The following is a 22,475-nucleotide window of genomic DNA, read 5'->3' as shown; positions in this document are numbered from 1 at the left end:
TCCAACTTCATTTTTTTCATGCAGAGATTCCAGCATCATTTGTTGAGAAGATTGTGCTTCCCCCTTTGAGTGATTTTGACACTCTTCTAAAAAAAATTATTTGACCATATATGTGAGGGTTTATTTCAAGGCTCTCGTTTGTCTAAATGGCTATCTTTATTCCAGTACCACAACATTTTGATCCTCCAGTTTTGTTCTTTGTTGTTAAGATTGCTTTGGTTATTTGGGGTCCCTTGAATTTCCATAAGACTTGTAGGAAAAGGTTCTCTATTTCTGGAAAAAAAAAAAAAAAAAACCGAGTAGAATTTTGAGAGAAATTGCACTACATCTGTAGATCATTTTGGGTGGCACTGACATCTTAACAACATTAATTCTAATTCACTATCATAGGATTTGTTCTCATTTGTTTATTTAAATTTTTTTTTTGGCCAGGCATGGGGGCTTATGCCCATAATCCCAGCATTTTGGGAGGGTGAGGCGGGTGAATCATGATGTCAAGAGATCGAGACCATCCTGGCCAACGTGGTGAAACCCCGTCTCGACAAAAAATACAAAAATTAGCTGGCCATGGTGGCGCATGCCTGTAGTCCTAGCTACTCAGGAGGCTGAGGCAGGAGAATCACTTGAATCCAGGAGGCGGCGGTTGCAGTGACCCGAGATCACGCCACTGCACTCCAGCCTGGCAACAGAGCGAGACTCTCTCAAAAAAAAAAAAAAAAAAAAAAAAATTCATTTAATTCCGGAGTCTTTCATTCATTTTCATGCAATTGTAAATGACATTGTCTTTATAATCGCTATTCAGATTGTTCATTGTTAATATATAGAAATGCAACTGATTTTTGCATGTTGATTTTGCATCCAACTACTTTGCTGAATCCATTAATTACTTATAATTTTTTGTGTGAAATATGTAAAGTTTTCTACATATAAAATCATTTCATCTGTGAGCAGATATCATTTCGCTTCTTCCTCCCCATTTTGGATGCCTTCTATTTTATTCTTTCCTAAGTTCTCTGAGTAGAATTTTTGATACAATGTTAAACAGAAATGGTAAGTATAGGTATCATTGTCTTATTCCTCATATTAGAGGAAAAACTTTCTGATTTTCACCATTGAGGGTGATGTTTGCTGTAATAGTTCATTCCATGCTTAGTTTGTTGAGATTTTTTTATCATGATAGGCTATTACATTTTGTTAAAAGATTTTTTTCTGGATCAATTGAGATGATCATTTTTTCCTTCATTCTGTTAATGTGGTGTATTAGATGGATTAATTTTTGTATTTTCATATATTATAACATCCCGGTATTCTTGAAATAAATCTCACTTTCTCATGGCATATAGTCTTTTTAAAACACTGCTGAATTTGGTATGCTATTATTTTTTGAGTATTGGCTTCAATGTTCATAAGGAATTAGTCTGCAGTTTTATTTTCCTGTGGTTTCTTTAGCTTTGGTACCATAATACTGGCCTAACAGGATGAGTTAGAAAGTATTAAATTCTCTTCAAGTTTTTGGGCAAAGTTTGGGAAGAATGGATATAAGTTATTTAAATGTTCAATGAAATTTACCAGTGAAGCCGTCAGGTTCAGGCTTCTACGTTATTGGGAGATTTTTAAACTAGCTCAGTCTCCTTTCTACTTATAAATCTATTCAAATTTTCTGTTTCTTCATAATTATTCTTGGTAGGTTTTGTGTATCTACAAATTTGTTCATTTCATAGAGGTTATCTAATTTGTTGACATACAATTGTTCATATTATTGTCATAATAATTGATCTGTAGAATCAATAACAATGTCACAACTTTTATTTCTGATCTTACACAAATGTGAGTCTCTTTTTGTAGTAGTCTATCTAACTAAATGTTTACCAGTTCTACTCATTTTTTCATGAAACCAACTTTTGCTTTCTCTTGCTTGTTTCTATATTTTTTCTATCCTCTATTTCGTTAAGTTCTGCTCTAATTTTTATTTTTTCATTGTTTCTGCTAGGCTTTGGGTTTAGTTTGTTTTTACTCTCTAGTTCCTTAAATCGCAAAGATGAAGCTGTTGATTTAAAATCTTTCTATTTTTTAATGTAAGCATTTATAGCTGTAAATTTCTCCCTTAGCAGTCTTTATTGCATATATTTTAATATATTGGGTTTCTGTTTTCATTCTTAAGTATTTTTTATGTCCCTTTGTTCTCTGCTTTTATTCTTTGTTTAGTTAAGAGTGTATTGTAGCCGGGCGCGGTGGCTCAAGCCTATAATCCCAGCACTTTGGGAGGCCGAGACGGGCGGATCACAAGGTCAGCAGATCGAGACTATCCTGGCTAACACGGTGAAACCCCGTCTCTACTAAAAAATACAAAAAAACTAGCCAGGCGAGCTGGTGGGCGCCTGTAGTCCCAGCTACTCGGGAGGCTGAGGCAGGAGAATGGCGTAAACCCGGGAGGCGGAGCTTGCAGTGAGCTGAGATCCGGCCACTGCACTCCAGCCTGGGCGACACAGCGAGACTCAGTCTCAAAAAAAAAAAAAAGAAAAAAGAGTGTATTGTTATATTTTCAAAGATTTGTGAATTTTCCAGTTTCACTTCTATTAGTGATTTCAAACTCAATTCTGTTGTGATAAGGGAAGATACTTTGAATGATATTCACTTTTTAAAATATATTGAGACTTAATTTGTGGCCTAACATATGGTTTACCTGGAAAATGTTTCATGTATACTTGAAATGAATATGTATATGGTTGCTATTGTGTAGATTGGTCTGAGAATGTCTGTTTGATCTAATTAGTTTATTGCATTGTTTAATTCCTTTACTTTCTTACCTATTTTCTGTCTTGGTTATTCTAATCCATTATTGAGAGCATTGAAACATTCAATGATTATTGTACTATTGTATATTGGTAGTACTTTATATTTGTAGTACTATATAGTTCTCCTTTTAAGTCTGTTAGTTTTTGCCTCATATATTTTTGTGGTCTATCAATAAGTGTGTAAATGTTTATGATTGTTATACTTCCTTGCTTTATTGAAACTTTTAATATATAGTGCTCTTCTTTGTTCCTTGTCAACTTTTGTATTTTGATTTTATTTTTTATGATATTAGTATAAGCATTCCTGCTCTCTTTAGGTAATTATTTGCATGAAATATCTTTTTCATTCGCAACTTAAAATAAAGGCATGTTTTTGTGTCCTTGGACCTAAAGTGAAGTTTTTCTGAATAGCATATATGAGGATCATGTGTTCCTATCCATCGACTCAATCTCCATCTTTTGTTTGGAGATTTTAATCTATTACATTTAAAGTTATTGCTGATAAGGAGGGACTTCTGTCATTTTGATATTTGTTTTTTATATGTCTTACAGTTTTTGGTTTTTGTTCATTTCCTGTATTACTGTCACCGTTTTGTATTTAATTTTGGTTTGTAGTGAAATGATTAAATTCCTTTCTCATCCTTTTTGTATGCACTCTTATGGATTTGTGGTTACCATGGGGATTACATTTAACATTCTAAAGTTATAATAATCTAATTGGAATTGATAACAGTTAAACTTCAATAGCATTCAAAAATTCTGCTCCTTTACACCTCCATCCCACCCATTTCAGTTGGTGTCACAAAATTATAGCCCTTATAGATTATGTCCCCAAACATAATCATTCTTTTAATTGCATTAGTCTCTTAAATTTTATAGGAAACAAAATTTAGAGTTATAAATCCAAATTATAATAACACTGGTTTTCAGAATGTATCATTCTCTTAAATCATGTAGAAGAAAAAATGTAAAGTTATGAACTGTTACAACAATACTAGCTATTATAATTACCCATGTATTATTTACCTTTACTGAGATGTTAGTTTCTTTTTTTTTTTCTAATTTTACTTTAAGTTCTGGGATACATGTGCAGAGGGTGCAGATTATATAGGTATACATGTGCCATGGTGGTTTGCTGCACCTATCAATCCGTCGTCTAGGTTTTAAGCCCTGTATGCATTAGGTATTTGTCCTAATGCTCTCCCTCCCCTTGGCTCCCACACCTGACAGGACCCTGTGTGTGATGTTCCCCTCCCTGTGTCCATGTGTTCTCATTGTTCAGTGAGCAACTGTGAATGGGACAATTCCCACCTATGAGTGAGTACATGCGGTGTTTGGTTTTCTGTTTGTCTGTTAGTGTGCTGAGAATGACGGCTTCTAGCTTCATCCATGTCCCTGCAAAGTACATGATCTCATTCTTTTTGATGGCTGCATGGTATTCTGTGGTGTATATGTGCCACATTTTCTTTATCCAGTCTATCATTGATGGACATCGGGGTTGGTTCCAAGTCTTTGCTATTGTAAAGAGTGCTGCAATAAACATATGTGTGCATGTGTCTTTATAGAATGATTTATAATCCTTTGGATATATACTCAGTAATGGGATTTCTGGGTCAAATGGTATTTCTGGTTCTAGATCCTACAGGAATCACCACACTGTCTCCCACAATGGTTGAAGTAATTTGCAGTCCCATTAAACAGTGTAAAGCATTCCTATTTCTCCACAGCCTTGCCAGCATCTGTTGTTTCCTGACTTTTTAATAACGGTCATTCTAACTGGCATGAGATTTATCTCACTGTGGTTTTGATTTGCATTTGTCTAATGACCAGTGATAACAAACTTTTCTTCATATGTTTATTGGCCGCATAAATGTCTTCTTTTGAGAAGTGTCTCTTCATATCCTTCACCCACTTTTTGACTTTTTTTTTCTTGTAAATTTGTTTAAGTTCCTTGTACACACTGGATATTAGTCCTCTGTCAGCTGAGTAGATTGCAAAAATTTTCTCCCATTTTGTAGGTTGCCTGTTCACTCTGATAATGGTTTCTTTTGCTGTACTGAAGCTCTTTAGTTTAATTAGATCCATTTGTCAATTTTGGTCTTTGTTGCAATTGCTTTTGGTGTTTGAGTCATGAAATCTTTGTCCATGTCTATGTCCTGAATAGTACTGCGTAGGTGTTCTTCTAGGGTTTTTATGGTTTGGGGTTTTATATTTAAGTCTTTAATTGATCTTGAATTAATGCTTGTTAAGATATAAGGAAGGGGCCCAGTTTCTGTTTTCTGCATATGGCTAGTCAGGTTTCCCTACACTTATTAAATAGGAAATCCTTTCCCCATTGCTTGTTTTTGTCAGGTTTGTTGAAGATCAGATCGTTGTAGATGTGTGGTGCTATTACTGAGGTCTCTATTCTGTTCCATTGGTCTAAATATTTGTTTTGGTATCAGTACCATGCTGTTTTGGTTATTGTAGCCTTGTAGTATAGTTTGAAGTTAGGCAGCATGATGCCTCCAGCTTTGTTTTTTTTGCTTAGGATTGTCTTGGCTATAGGGGCTCTTTTTTAGTTCCATATGAAATGTAAAGTAGTTTTTTCTAATTCTGCAAAGGAAGTCAATGGTAGCTTGACGGGAATAGCATGAATCTATAAATTACTTTAGGCAGTATGGTCATTTTCACAATATTGATTCTTCCTATCCATGAGCACGGAATTTCTTTTTCCATTTGTTTATGTCTTTTCTTATTTCCTTGAACATTGATTTGTAGGTCTTATTGAAGAGGTCCTTCAGATCCCTTGTAAGTTGGATTCCTAGGTATTTTATTCTCTTTGTAGCAATTGTAAATGGGAGTTCACTCATGATTTGGCTCTCTGCTTGTCTCTTGCTGTTGTATAGGAATGCTTGTGATTTTTGCACATTGATTTTGTATCTGAGACTTTGCTGATGTTCCTTATCAGATGTAGGAGATTGAGAGCTGAGATGATGGTGTTTTCTAAATATACAATCATGTCATTTACAAACAGAGACAAAAAAAGGCTAAAACAGAAGTTTAAAAACTATCAACCAAGAATCCTCTATCTGGCAAAATTGTCCTTCAAACGTGAAGGGGAAATTAAGATGTTCCCAGATAAACAGGGGCTAAGGAATTTCTTTCCTACTAGACCCCTGTAAGAAATGTTTAAGGAAGTCCTGAAGGGTGAAATGAAGAAACAGTAGATGGTAACTGAAAGCTGTGTTAAGAAATTCCCTTTGAAAACTGGTGCAAGACGAGGATGCCCTCTCTCACCGCTCCCACTCAACATAGTGTTGGAAGTTCTGGCCAGAGCAATCAGGCAAGAGAAAGAAATAATGGGTACTCAAATAGGAAGGGAGGAAGTCAAATTGTTGCTTGTTTTAAACTGGACATTTGAATTTAATAATATGATTAGTCTGGAAATCAGAGTTGCCACCCTTTCCTGGAGTTTTTTGTTCTTTACTTTTGTATTTTTTAAAAAGTTTTTATTGTTGTAGACTGTGTTAGTATCAGGAATCATCCTAAGATGTAAAGTCAAATTGTTTTCAGATCTTTTCTGATCCTACACCTTGCCCTTGGGATGGATGGTTAACCTTTAATTTTTCTCACGTATCCTGTGTTTTTTGAGTTTTTAAGGTTTGAGTTCCAAAAGGAGAAAAAGAGAAAAATGAAGAAAGTAGAAAAAACTGAGGAGGATGAAGGAAAAGGCAGTGGCTCTTTAAATCCATTGGAAGTCATTTCAGCTGGAGTGGGAAGGGCTTGCAGCAATAAAGGAGGTGCAACAATGACCATTGCCTCTTTTCACCTCTGAGTTTAGAAGTATTAGTGATTACAGCACAGATATTCAATACTTGGAAGACAGGGTCCTTTCTGTTGCTCTGGCTCCTGCTAGCTAAGTGCAAGCTGCACCACATACATTCGCATAGCTGTTTACCACGGCAGTAGGGGATGATAGTTACTGCTGTGCTAAGAGCTGAAATTGACCAAAATTATCTGTAATTTCCTTCTAAACCTCCCTTGGAAGTTATAGTCCTTCAATAGACTCTGTAATTCTAAAATAGTTAAATCAGACAGATTCTGCCAGTGCAATTTTTATCTAGGTGGGGAGACAGATTCCTGGTGCTTCCTACTCCACCATCTTCCCAGAATTTTCCTCGTCTCAGTAATTTTTACAGACTAATCCCTGCCCCATATTAAGGTATCTTCTCTTATATCTCAATTTCATGCCTTTATGTAATCATGGCAATGTACATTCTATAATAAATATTTGATAATTAAGAAAAATATGATTTGCTCACCAGTATCATTGATCCAAAACTTTGTAGGCCATGATAGGCTTGCATTGTCATGTAACTTTTCATATTAAAATAAAGATATATCAACCACCCATCATTCACACTCTAGCAGAATGTAGAAAATAGTTCAGCCTTAATAGTACTTAGATTTGCATTGCATTTCTATTACTTTCTAATTTTGAAGTCTTACGCAAATCATGTAATTTTTTCAGTCCAATTTTTCTTAAATATAAAATTAGGAAAATAAGATTTACATCAGCAGATTTAATCAGATGGAGAACTTAAAAATTCTGGGACACTATCCTTTTTATTAATCAGTCTCTTTTTCTATACCCAATCTCTCTCTCTCTCTCTTTTTCCTTGATTCCCTCCCTTCCTTCCCTTTCTATCTTCCTTTATCTACCTCTCTCTTTACTTTCCTGATATGTGTGTTTGAGGGTATGGGTATGTGTGTTTGTGAGGGTGTGTGGGTTTGTACCAGGATTTGAACCATTTTAACAGATTCATTATATGCATTCTCTTGAGTATCTATTACGTACCCAAGCAGAGGGTCAAGACTTATTTTAGCTTCTTAAGTACTACTCTTACTATTCAATCTATTTTCTGTATCTTTTCTTGCATTATATAAAGACTAAAGTAGGTAAACTCAATATTCGTTCTTAAAATTGTATTGATTTTCAATGATGTTCCATGGGCATATTTAAAAAATAAAAAACATACTTGTTCTCTATTTCAAGTATTAAAATTTCTACATATTTCTATTGATTTGATTTTGAAAATTAATTATATTATTTAAATTCTGAAAGCACATGTTTTTTTCCTGGAGCTGATTTTAAAGGCAAAATTCCTCTTTTAATCATCAATACTATATTCTAAAGGTTGTTGCTTTATATGTGAATTTTTTTTTCCGTTTTTCTTTCTCTTTGATTAGAGCCAGTACAGAGTAGTCCTTAGTTTTTAAAATTGATTTTTGTACACGTAACTCCACTGAAATTTTATAATTTATCTGTAGATTCAATTCAATTTTTAAAAGATTGAATATATCATCTGTAATGACAGCATTTTTGCTCTTTTAACCCTCCAATGTTATGTTTCCTCTTTAAATTTATTTGACAGGTCCTCTATGTTCTCATTACTACCTATTTCCCTTACTTAAAAAGAATATATCAACAGGTTTTTAAAAATTACTTGTGAGTTTGCTTGAGGCTTTGTGTTAGCATCCCTCAGTGCCTACTCTGTAAGCAACTCCATTTAATTTATAATTCAGGACAGTTTATTCTTTTATTTATATTTGTATTTTTTCAAATTATTTAAGTGAATTTTCAAAAATGATATTTGGTTACCTGCTAACAGTTTAAGCTTGGCTTATATCTCCATGCACATTTGTAGTAAACATAATTTGTTTTTGAAAGACATGACTAACAATATGCATATCTCTTGCACCTGGGTGCCCGTCCCTACTTACTTATTTCTGCTGGTACTCACTCATGTTTTCTTTCTATCTTCAAATGTCTGATTATCATTTATTGCTTTAGCTTTGAGGTATGAAAAATAATTTGGGCAAATACATTGAGTCTTAGATGACTTTACCTTCCCTTGCTTTTTCCATGTGCCAGAGGACATACATAATGAAAAATCATTTTAGTTATATTTCAGGACATGAGGTTTTTGCTATGCAGATTACACGAACCTAGTCAGAAAGTCATGTTGTGGTTGATTTATTTCCAGTTCCTTTAAATTTCTGAGTAGCATTTTGGGGACTGAACCTAAAGGATGATGTATACAAATACTCATGTAAGTACATGTGCCCTGACTTTTGTCCCTTAAGTCCTAGTCAGCTATCAAAACCACAAACTAGCTTCTCAGTTTTATTTCCTAGATTCTCAAATAACCTTAAGGAAAGGTAGCCCCATATGTTGGCATACTTCTGGGATCCAGGTCTCTCCTGAACATGGGCTCAGTAATTCATCACAATTCTGTTAAATATATCAGAAAAAAATAAATAATATTTTATTGAGCTTTTAAAAAATTATCATCTGGAAAGATGGCATCTTATTATTATTATTATCACAGCATCATTACCATTATCATTATCATCATCATTTTATTCAGATTATTATCTCTCTCCTACAGAAATTTTACTTTTCTGGGAGCCACATAATCTGAGTATACATTTTTTTCTTTATAGCTGGCTTTAAGTCTCTTTGGGTACATTGCTATTGTCTTACATGCATTTATAGGTGGCACAGGTCCAATGGCTGAAGTTCCTGTACCAGAGGCAATACTGACAATGGTATAAGTGTCTTGGTCTCTGCCACTGTTAGCAGCTGCATTATTACGTGGCAAGTGCTCAGTGCATTGTCAAACCAGAAGAAAGAAGTCTCTCAAGAGACTAAATAACAAAGAACATGAGCGGTTATGATATTTTACCCATCACCCTGAAAGCTAAACTGACATATTCTTGAATGACTGTAGAACCTGAAAAAATACTTTGATCAATAGCTAGGGAGAAACTAATTTAAAAATAATTTTATATTTTATGTACATATATAATTTTTCTATTTGTAAGATTTCAATATGAGACATAATTTTCTTTCAGTTTTATCTTTGTTATTGAATAGCTGCTCTTACCTATAATGTCAGGACATCATGTTTCATTTTTGAAGACAAGTTTTATATGCTTCTCACTTTCCCACCAGCATTAGTGCCAGAATATTTTTTCTCAGTAATATTTTCTTGAGTACTTCTTTTGATTAATCATTACTATTCCAAACATATGTGCATAGGACCTGCCCTAGAATGCTTGCAGAATTAACTACCACAAGAAATGGATGCAACTTTTACTCATGAACACACTGAGTTCCACACAGGAAGTAGCAACCTAGAAGGGTATAGCTTACTAATGGGGAATAATCAATGTATTATTATTATTATCAAGGCAATTTTACATAGCAGATACATTGAGATGTATTCCCTAGTGACAAAGATTCCTGACACTCTGCAAGTTAGGCAACCTACTTAATCATTTTGTGCTTCAGTTTCCTGATCTATAAACTAGAGATAATAATTATTCATGTATTTTATGATATGAGAATTAAATGAGTTAGTAGATATGAATGTTAGAGAAGCACCTGGCAATAAATAGTTGCTGTTTCCGAGATGTTGAAAGTAGACGTTAGGTAAGGCTGGGCGCGGTGGCTCAAGCCTGTAATCCCAGCACTTTGGGAGGCCGAGACGGGCAGATCACGAGGTCAGGAGATCGAGACCATCCTGGCTAACACGGTGAAACCCCACCTCTACTAAAAAATACAAAAAACTAGCCGGGTGAGGTGGCGGCCGCCTGTAGTCCCACCTATTCGGGAGGCTGAGGCAGGAGAATGGCGTAAACCTGAGAGGCGGAGCTTGCAGGGAGCTGAGATCTGGCCACTGCACTCCAGCCTGGGCGACAGAGCGAGACTCCGTCTCAAAAGAAAGAAAGAAGAAAGAAAGAAAGAAAGAAAGGAAGAAGGAAGGAAGGAAGGAAGGAAGGAAGGAAGGAAGGGAGAAAGAAAGAAAGAAAGTAGACGTTAGGTAATAAATAGCTCTCCAAGGATTCATTCCATTTCTTTTGCAGGACGGTAGAGCATTACTATTCTAAAACTGTTCCTAGAACTTGAAAGACCAGAAATCTTTTCAACGTCATCTAATTCACCCATCCCCCGCAAAATGGTAAGTACTTGTTTGGCCAAAGAAAAGTGGTCTCTTCTAAATCTCAGCTGTGAGTTTCCTTATCCACATCTGGTCCCTTTTTTTTTTTTTTTCCCACCTATTTGGCATCATGACATAACAAACATGAGTCACATATATAGTAAATGGTCAATTTATGACACTAGAAGATTGTAACTGATCAGCAAAACCAGGTCCTCTTTATCTTAGTCTGCTTAACTTCAGTATTTTTCAGAGTACTTGCTGCCACCCATTAGTAGGTTACAAAACAACTTAGTGTATCACAATTATTATTTAAATGATAAAATCAATTTATAAATTAATAAAATAGACATGATGACATATTATAAAATTAAATATAATTTTATTACATTCTTATTTGTATGTGTGTGAGGGGAGTTTTTTTTACATTATAGAGTAAAAAACTTATTATGGCTTATGATCAAGAAATTGAAAAGCATTACTTTTATTTCTAGCATACCATAAGGAATAAATAATAAATTTGTTTTCTATTAATAAAGAAAAAAATGAGAAAAAGTAATTACCTAAGTCTTAATTCTGGCCTTAAGAAAACTGTTTTTCAGTGCCTTAAAAGGTGAAAAGCAGAGAAGATATTCATGATTATGACTTCACTGACACTGCTCAAAGAACCAGAGGATTTTTACACTTATAAACATGCCCTCAGATTGAAGATTTAAAAACATCTATTTTATAAGCTCTTCATAAATAGTGACAATACTCAAGACTTGCTGCATAGCAGCAATTTAGTATTTCAAGTCTACCAAAATCCTCTAATCTACCCTGATAATACCTTCAGTTCGAAACATCTGGAGCTAAGGAAGCTACACTGCAATGAATTGTGCATTCCACTCCTCTATAATGTAATATTATTTATATTAACATATTAGTATAACATACACTAATTTTGGTAAAATACCATGGAAATCTAACACAATTATATAATACATATGTGCATAGAGGAGGACACTTCCGGCAAATCATAGCCCACCTGAAAACTGCTGATTAAATGGAAAAAAAATGTCCCATGAAAAGTAATGATGATAATTTAAGATGAAAATTATCATGTCAAGTTAGTGTTCATAAAAGAAGAAAAGAGATGATCTGATGTATGCATATCAGAAAATGTAAGAATCTGATGATCTGATATAGGCTTATCATAAAAATATAAGAATCACTACACAGTTATAATAAATGTAATCTTCAATATGTAAATGGAGAGGAAGGATCTATACCAAGTGCTTATGCATGCCAGTTGATTTGTTAGAGTAGTTTTAGTTGGAAATTATAAAATGGATATAAAAATGCTAACAAACCCAAGTCTCAATAAACTACAAATTGCAGATGTTATACTCAATTTTAGATTTGACAATTCCAACTTCATTTTTCACATTCTTCCACTCCACAATTGAAAAAAAAATTAAAAAAAGTTATAGACCAGGAAATAGAAATTGAAAACAAACCCACCATTTAGAATGAATCTGTAAATGTGTAAAAGAGGCAAATAACAATAACAGACAAAAACCTCATTTATCCTACAGAGGTATTACAAGTAGAAGGATGTAGCATTAAATAGTGGCTTTGAATCGCCTCTGGTTTCTAGGCTAAAAAATTGTGAAAACCAAATTTAGAACTTTTGTTTTTCTTTTGAGACAGGTTCCCACTCTGGTTGCCCAGGCTGGAGTGCAGTGGTGTTATCTTGACTCAGTGAAGCCTCAACCTTCCCAGGCTCAGGTGATTCTCCTACCTCTGCCTTCTGAATATCTGGGACAACAGACTCATGCCCTCATGCCCAGCTAATTTTTTTGTATTTTTATTAGAGATGGGGTTTCGGCATGTTGCCCAGGCTGGTCTCAAACTCCTGGACTCAAGTAATCTGCCTGCCTTGGTTTCCCAGAGTGCTCTGATTATAAGTATGAGCCACTGTGCCCGGCCCCAACTTTAGAATTTTGTTTTCCGATTTATTATTAAACACCGATGGGAAAAGATGAAAAATTTAATGGGTGGCTACAAAAATAAGAGATGTGCCAATGATGGTCAGATTTGGAAAAGGAAAACAGAAATCTTTAAGCCTGACAATGGTTTCTGTGGCTAAAAATAAATGGTAGGTTTATTACATGAAATATTCAAATTTTTTTTTTTTTTTTTTTTTTTTTTGAGACAGAGTCTCGCTCTGTCACCCAGGCTGGAGTGCAGTGGCGCGATCTCGGCTTACTGCAAGCTCCGCCTCCCAGGTTCACGCCATTCTCCTGCCTCAGCCTCCTGAGTAGCTGGGACTACAGACACCCGCCACCGCGCCCGGCTAATTTTTTTTTTTGTATTTTTAGTAGAGACGGGGTTTCACTGTGGTCTCGATCTCCTGACCTTGTGATCCGCCCGCCTCGGCCTCCCAAAGTGCTGGGATTACAGGCGTGAGCCACCGCGCCCGGCCCGAAATATTCAAATATTATAGTAAAGACTGTCAGCTGATCCTATGTGCATTGGGAAGAACATAGATAATATTTGGCCAAGATAATTAATTGATTAAAAATGCATTTTAGAACAAACATTTCAGTGTTAGTAAGGAAGGTAAAATATATGTCAAAGAGGACATTTGAAGGCTTAGTTTGCTGCCAAAAGGTAGGTGAATTTGGACATAGCAGGAAAATAATATTTATTCAGTACAGTTGCCCCTCAGTATGCATAAGTGATAGGTTCCAGAATCCCTCCTGGATACTGGAATCCATAGGTGCTCAAGTGTCTTATATAAAATGGTGTATTAATCGCATTTAAAAATAGCCTATGCATATCATTGTGTATACTTTAAATCATCTCTAGATTATTTTTAATGCTTAACATAATGTAAATATTATGTAAATAGTTGTTATACTGTATTGTTTGGGGGATGATTACAAGAAAAAAAGTCTGCATATGTTCAGTATAAACACAACCCTCCATTTTTTTCCTGAATATTTTTTGATCTGCAGTTGTTGAATCCACAAATGTAGAACCAACAGATTCAAAAAAACATGTACAGCTATTATGTATCAGGCTATTACATGCATTATCTTGCATTTAACTACAACAGGTTTTGCTAGAAGTATTTATTACATATTGTATATGAGAAAACTAAGTCTCCAAGAGGCTAGATAAATTAGATAAGTTTGTAAAGCTGCTAGGTGGTAGAATCAGGATTTGAAGCTGGTTTTCCCTTTTCCTATACTATTTGCTTCTCATTTCCACCAACAAATTACTTGACTCTTCCAATAACAAGAATAATTAACTAGTAGTATAACTTTTATACTAGGTAACAGACGTTATTTTTATGTTGAGAAAATGTATTTTGCCCAGTGTCATTAGTAAGATGCCTATGAGTTGATCCATAAAGTCAACTATTTATTGTAAATGAGGGTCTCCTCTATTCATTTGAATTACAATAAAGGTAACAAGATTTCTGCAGCCTGCAACTCATCCATTTCTGGTTATTTATAAACATTGTGAAGGAATTATCATCAAATTGCTTTTCTTTTCCAACTCGATCCATTTGACTTGTTCCGTTTGCTTGAATTGTAGGAAAAATAATTTTGTAAATGCTAATGAATTCTAAATTTGCATAAATCATCTCCCTATGTGATTTATAATCCTGAATTAAGTATATCTCAAAATACCAATGTGCAAAGAAAGTCTATTATATGGATAGGCATAATTCTAATAATCATGCAATTTATAAGCTAAAAAAATGAAGACTAGATTACCTCAAACCACTCAGATATGAGCCTCTTCATTCACTTTTTACCTTTTATCAGTCTGCCAATTAGAGAAGTATATTTCCATCTTGTATTATTATTATTTTTTTTTTTTGAGGCGGAGTCTCGCTCTGTCGCCGGGACTGGAGTGCAGTGGCGGGATCTCAGCTCACTGCAAGCTCCGCCTCCTGGGTTTACGCCATTCTCCTGCCTCAGCCTCCCGAGTAGCTGGGACTACAGGCGCCCGCCACCTCGCCCGGCTAGTTTTTTGTACTTTTAGTAGAGACGGGGTTTCACCGTGTTAGCCAGGATGGTCTCGATCTCCTGACCTCGTGATCCGCCCGTCTCAGCCTCCCAAAGTGCTGGGATTACAGGCTTGAGCCACCGCGCCCGGCCCATCTTGTATTATTTTAGCATTACATTAATGTTGGTTGAGTAATCAGGTTCCTTTACAAAATTTGTTTAATTTTTACACTAATAAAAACATAAGTAAATATGAATTCACTAATTTATTTACGTATACAGTTAATAGTATATTTTTATGATGGCTTAATAAATGCCAAGCACTATTTTAAAATCTAAAAATAAAACATTTAATAAGAAAGTATTGGTGTTTTAGACATGAAGTCCTTGCCCATGCCTATGTCCTGAATGGTACTACCTAGATTTTCTTCTAGGGTTTTTATGGTATTAGGTCTAACATTTAAGTCTCTAATCCATCTTGAATTAATTTTCGTATAAGGGGTAAGGAAAGGATCCAGTTTCAGCTTTCTACTTGTGGCTAGCCAATTTTCCCAGCACCATTTATGAAATAGGGAATCCTTTCCCCATTTCTTGTTTTTGTCAGGTTTGTCAAAGATCAGATGGCTGTAGATGTGTGGTATTATTTCTGAGGACTCTGTTCTGTTCCACTGGTCTATTTCTCTGTTGTGGTACCAGTACCATGCTGTTTTGGTTACTGTAGCCTTGTAGTATAGTTTGAAGTCAGGTAGCGTGACGCCTCCAGCTTTGTCCTTTTGACCTAGGATTGTCTTGGCAATGCGGGCTCTTTTTTGGTTCCATATGAACTTTAAAGCAGTTTTTTCCAATTCTGTGAAGAAACTCATTGGTAGCTTGATGGGGATGGCATTGAATCTATAAATAACCTTGGGCAGTATGGCCATTTTCACGATATTGATTCTTCCTATCCATGAGCATGGTATGTTCTTCCATTTGTTTGTGTCCTCCTTGATTTCACTGAGCAGTGGTTTGTAGTTCTCCTTGAAGAGGTCCTTTACATCCCTTGTAAGCTGGATTCCTAGGTATTTTATTCTCTTTGAAGCAATTGTGAATGGAAGTTGATTCCTGATTTGGCTCTCTGCTTGTCTGTTACTGGTGTATAAGAATGCTTGGGATTTTTGCACATTAATTTTGTATCCTGAGACTTTGCTGAAGTTGCTTATCAGCTTAAGGAGATTTTGGGCTGAGACGATGGGGTTTTCTAAATATACAATCATGTCATCTGCAAACAGGGACAATTTGACTTCTTCTTTTCCTAACTGGATACCCTTGATTTCTTTCTCTTGCCTGATTGCCCTAGCCAGGAAACAATAGATGTTGGAGAGGATGTGGAGAAATAGGAACACTTTTACACTGTTGGTGGGATTGTAAACTAGTTCAACCATTATGGAAAACAGTATGGCGATTCCTCAAGGATCTAGAACTAGATGTACCATATGACCCAGCCATCCCACTACTGGGTATATACCCAAAGGATTATAAATTACTCTACTACAAAGACACATGCACACGTATGTTTATTGCGGCACTATTCACAATAGCAAAGACTTGGAATCAACCCAAATGTCCATCTGTGACAGACTGGATTAAGAAAATGTGGCACATATACACCATGGAATACTATGCAGCCATAAAAAAGGATGAGTTTGCGTCCTTTGTAGGGACATGGATGCAGCTGGAAACCATCATTCTTAGCAAACTATCACAAGAAGAGAAAACCAAACACCGCATGTTCTCACTCATAGGTGGGAACTGAACAATGAGATCACTTGGACTCGGGAAGGGGAACATCACACACTGGGGCCTATCATGGGGAGGGGGGAGGAGGGAGGGATTGCTTTGGGGAGTTATACATGATATAAACGTTATGCACATGTACCCTAGAACTTAAAGTATAATAAAAAATAAAAAAAAAAATAAAAAAATAAAAAAATAAAAAAAAAAAAGGGAGCCAAAACCTCAGGAATCAAGATATTATGTAAATGTAATATTTCAAATAATTAAAGTACCAAAGTACCAAAAAAAAAAAAAAAAAAAAAGAAAGTATATGTGTGTGTGTGTATGTACGCTCTCAAAGAACTTGCAACCTCTGAAGAGATCAGGTAAATAAGCAAATAACTCAACAAACACAAGAGATCAGATAAATAAGGAAATATCTCAACAACATTTTTTGCTATATTAAGAAAAGAAATCATAGTGGAAAAAATTACAGGTGGGTACTCTATTGTTTGTTTCTTTCTAATGGTGTGATTAGAATAGTTTTCTTTGACATTTAAACTGAAATCAATAAAAGAAGAACCAGACCTTCATTTTGCAAGAAAAACTTGTCAATGAAGAATGCTGTATCCAGCACAGCTATCTCTCAGAAATGAAGAACTAAAGTATTTTCTAGACAAGCAAATGCTGAGGAAATGTATTGCTACTATCCCTGTTCTACAAGAAATTCTAAAGGGAGTTCTGAAAACTGAAAGGAAAAGATGCTAATTGGATGGCTATACTAATATTGTGATCATAGTGTGTAAACCACTTATATATTTAGTAAGAAAACTTAAATAAACATATATTAAAATAATAATTATTACAACAATTTGTTATGAAATAGGCAATATAAAATGTAAATTGTGAAAAAAATTCAAAATATTTGCAGAGAATAAAGTTAGTATATACAGGGCTTTTTTGTTTCCTTTTTTTCTTCTTTTTATTTTATTTTATTTTTTGAGACAGAGTCTTGCTCTGTCACCAGGCTAGAGTGCAGTGGTGCAATCTCAGCTCACTGCAACCTCTGCCTCCCGAGTTCAAGTGATTCTCCTGCCTCGGCCTCCTGAGTAGTTGGGACTACATGTAGGCAAGCACCACCATGCCTGGCTAATTTTTACATTTTTAGTAGAGACGGGATTTCACCGTGGTAGCCAGGATGGTCTTGATCTCCTGACCTTGTGATCCACCCACCTCAGCCTCTCAAAGTGCTGGGATTACAGGTGTGAGCCACTGCACCTGATCTTTTCTTCTTTTTTTGTAATCGAAGTTAAGTTGGTATCAGTTTTAAACAAATTGTTATAACAATAGAATATTTTTTGTAAGCCTCCTGAAAACCACAAAGTAAAAACCTATAATAGACACACTAAAAATAAATAGCAACACAGTAGCAATTAAGAAATAACTTAATCACAAAGGAAGACAGTAAGAAATGAAAAAACTAAGAGAAGAGCTACAACACAACCAGAAAACAAGAAACAAAATAGCAGTAGTAAGTCTTTACCTATCAATAGTATCAGTTGTAAATTGACTAGATTATCCAATTAAAAGACATAGAATGGTTGACATGATAAAATCAGACCCAATGTAATGCTGTCTATAAGAAATTTGCTTCAGCTATGAAGAAATATATAGATTGAATGTGAGGGATGGAAAAAGATATTCTATGCAAATGGAACCAAAAAATACAGAAGTAGATATAATTATATCAGATAAAAAAGATTTTCAGTAAAAAACTAAAAAGAGATGAAGAAGATTTTTATGTAATGATAAATGTGGCAATTCAGCAAGAGGATATAACAATAGTCAACATATATTGACCGAACACTTGATATATAAAGCAGTATCAGTAGATCTAAAGGAAGAAAAAGACTACAACACAATAGTAGAGGACTTGAACATGCCACTTTTAGCAATAGAAAGATCATGCAGGCAGAAAATCAGAAAATCAACAAAAAAACATGAGAGTTAATTAAATAACACTATTGACCAAATGGACCTTAACAGACATTTATAAAACATTACATCTTATTGCAGTGGAATATACATTCTTTTCATCAACACATAAAATATTATCCAGGATAGATAATATTTTAAGTCAAAAAACTAGTCTCAACAAATTAAAAAAGTCAGTAACATGTCAAGTATCTTTTCTGATCACAGTAGAATAAAACTAGAAATCAATAACAAGAGAACCTTTGGACACTGTACAAATACATATAAATTAAATAACATGCATCAGAATGACCAATGAATCAATGAAGAATTTAAGAAAATAATTTTAAAAATTTGTGAAATAAAAATGGAATTATAATATATCACTAAGGGATACAGAAAAAGTAGTACTATATAGTAATAAATGTTTACATCAATAAAAAAAGAAAGACTTTGGGCAAACAATCTAGAAGTATATGTTAAGGAAATACAAAAGCAAAACAATGAATCAAACCCAAAATTAATAGAAGGAAAAGAAGTCTAAAGATCAGAACAGAAATAAGCTAAATTAAGAATAAAGAGCAATACCAAAAAATCAATAAAACAAAAAGTTTGTTGAAAAGATAAAACCAACACACATTTAGCTAGAATAAAAAAAAGAAAAAGATGCAAATAAATAAATTCAGATATGTATAAAAACACTACAACTGATAACACAGAAATACAAAGAATCACTAGAGACTATTCTGAACAACTATTTGCTAACAAACTGGAAAACCTAGAAGAAATTGAAAAATTCCTGGACACACAACTTATTAGGATTGAATCATGAAAAAATGGAAAACCCAAACAGATTAATAATAAGATCAAAGCAGTAATAAAAGGCCCCCAATCGAAGAAAAGCCCAGGACCTGATGGGTTCACTGCTAAATTCTACCAAAAAAAAAAAAGCTAGATACAGCACACTGACTTCAAACTATACCACAAGGATGCAGAAACAAAAAAGAGCATAGTACTGGTATGAAAGCAGACAAATAGACCAATGCAGCAGGTTACAGAACACATAAATAAAGCCATACACTTACCACCATCTGATCGTGGACAAAGTAGACAATAGCAAGCAATGGGGAAAAGAAACTATTCAATAAATGGTGCTAGGATAACTGGCTAGCCATATGCAGAAGATTGAACCTGGACCCCTTCCTTTCACCATATACAAAATTCAACTCAAGATGGATAAAAAACTAAATGTAAAACCTAAAACTATAAAAAGCCTTAAAAAACCTAGGAAATATCATTCTGGACGTAGGCCTTGGCAAATAGTTCATGATAAAGACTCCAAAAGCAATTGTGAGCAACGTGAAAATTGTCAAGTGAGACCTAATTAAACTAAAGAGCTTTATTTGCATAACAAGAGAAACTATTGGTGGAGTAAATAGACAACCAACAGAATGGAAAAAATATTCACAAGCAATGCATCCAACAAAGGCCTAATATACAGAATCTATAAGGAACTTAAACATATCAACGGCCAAAAACCAAACAACCCGATTCAAAAATGGCCAAAGGACATGAACAGACACTTCTCAACAGAAGACATACATGCAGCTAAAAAGCATATAAAAAATGCTTGACATCACTAATCATTAGAGAAATGCAAATCAAAACCATCATGAGATGCCATCTCACACTAGTCAGAATGGTTGCTACTAAAAATTCAAAAAATAACATGTTGACAAAGTTGTAGAGAAAGGGGAACACACATACACTGTTGGTGTCAATGTAAATGAATTCAGCCGCTGTGCAAAAGATACTTAGAGAGTTCTCAAAGAACTTAAAACAAAACTCCCATTTCATCTAGCAATCCCATTGTTGGGTATATACCCAAAAGAATATAAATTGTGCTATCATAAACATACATGCATGAATATGCTCATTGCAGCATTTTTCACAATAGTAAAGACATGGAATCAACCTAGATGCCCATAAGTGGTGGACAGAATAAAGAAAATGTTGATACATATACACCACTGAATACTAAGCAGCCATAACAAAGAATGAAATTATGTCCTTTGCGGCAGCATGGGTGCAGCTGGAGGCCATTGTCCTAAATGAATTAATGAAAGAACAGAAAACTATGTTTTCTGCATGTTCTCATACACAAATGGGAGTTAAACTTTGAGTACACGTGGACACAAAGAGGGGAACAACAGACACCAGAGTTTACTTGAGGGTGGAGTTTGAGAGGAGGGTGAGAAAAAAAAAAAAACTACCTTACAGGTTCTATGCTCACTATCTGGGTGACAAAATAAATCATACACCAAACCCCAGTAACATGCAATTTACCTAGGTAACAAACTTGTACATGTATCACCCAGAACCTAAAATAAAAGTTGGAGTAAAAAAGATCATTCACCATTATCAATTAGGATTCATTTGAGGGATGTAAAGATGGTTCAACATATGGAAATCAATAAATGTGATGCATCACATGAACAGAATCAAAGACAAATACCATGTATCATCTCAATAGATGCTGAAAAAGCATTTGATAAAATTAACTATTCCACCATGATAACAACGCTTAACAAAGTAAGTGTAGAAGTATCATATCTCAAGGCCGGTCGTGGTGACTCATGCCTATAATCCCAACACTTTGAGAGGCTGAGGCAGGCAGATAACTTGAGGTTGGGAGTTTGAGACCAGCCTGACCAACATGGAGAAACCCCATCTCTACTAAAAATACAAAATTAGCTAGGCGTGGTGGCGCATGCCTGTAATCCCAGCTACTTGGGAGGCTGAGGCAGGAGAATTGCTTGAACCCGGGAGGTGGAGGTTGTGGTGAGCCGAGATCACACCATTGCACTCCAGCCTGGGCAACAACAGCGAAAACTCTGTCTCAAAAAAAAAAAAAAAAAAGTATCATATCTAAAAATAATAAGAGCCACATATGACAAAACCACAGGCAATGTCATACTGAATGGGGAAATATTGAAAGTCTTTTTGTCATTAATAACATGGCAAGGATGCCTACTTTCACCACTTTTATTCAGTGTAGTTCTGGAAGTCCCAGTCAGAGCACTTAGGCAAAAGAAAGATATAAAAGTCATCCAAATTAGAAAGAAAAGTGTCAAATCATCTTTCGTGGCATATGATATAATCTTATATTTAGAAAAATCTATCAACACACACACAAAAAAAGTAAAGTCAACTTGTTACTGGTAAAAAATAAATGGCAAATTTGAAGAATAAAAAATCAACATACAAAAATCAATCATATTTTCTAAGTATTATATGTGAGAACATGCAGAAAACATAGTTTTCTGGTTTTATATTTTACAAAAAAAGTTAATTTTTCCAATATGCTAATAGTGATCAGCTTGAAAAAGAAATTCAGAAATCAATTACATTCACAATAGCTTCAAAAATAAGAATAAAATACCTGTAATAGCTTCAACCAAAGGAGTGAAAGATCTCTATAATAAAACAATCTCAATGAAAGAAACTGAAGAGGACACAAACAAATGGAATGATATCTCATGCTCATGGATTGGAAAAATTAATATTATTAAAATGTCCATATTACTCAAAGCAGTCAACAGATTCATTGCAATTTCTATATAAAAATAATAACGACATTCTGCACAGAAATAGAAAAAAATTCTAAAATTTGTATTTAACTAAAAAAAAAAAAAAAAAGAACAGATAGAAATCAATCCTGAGTAGAAAGAACAAAGCTGGAGGTGTCTCATTACCTGGATTCACATTGTACTACAAAGCTGCAAAAACCATGATACTGGCATTAAAACAGATGCATAGACCAGTAGAACAGAATGGAGAATCCAAAAATAAATCCATTCATTTACAGCCAACTTATTTTTGATAAAGGTGCCAAGAATATACATTGGGGAAAAGATATTCTCTTTAATAAATGTTGCTGGGAAAACTGGATATCCATATGA

The sequence above is a fragment of the Trachypithecus francoisi genome, unplaced genomic scaffold (genome assembly GCF_009764315.1).
Source record: "Trachypithecus francoisi isolate TF-2019V2 unplaced genomic scaffold, Tfra_2.0 Lachesis_group17, whole genome shotgun sequence".
NCBI lineage: Eukaryota > Metazoa > Chordata > Mammalia > Primates > Cercopithecidae > Trachypithecus > Trachypithecus francoisi.
This window is presented reverse-complemented; position numbering follows the sequence as displayed.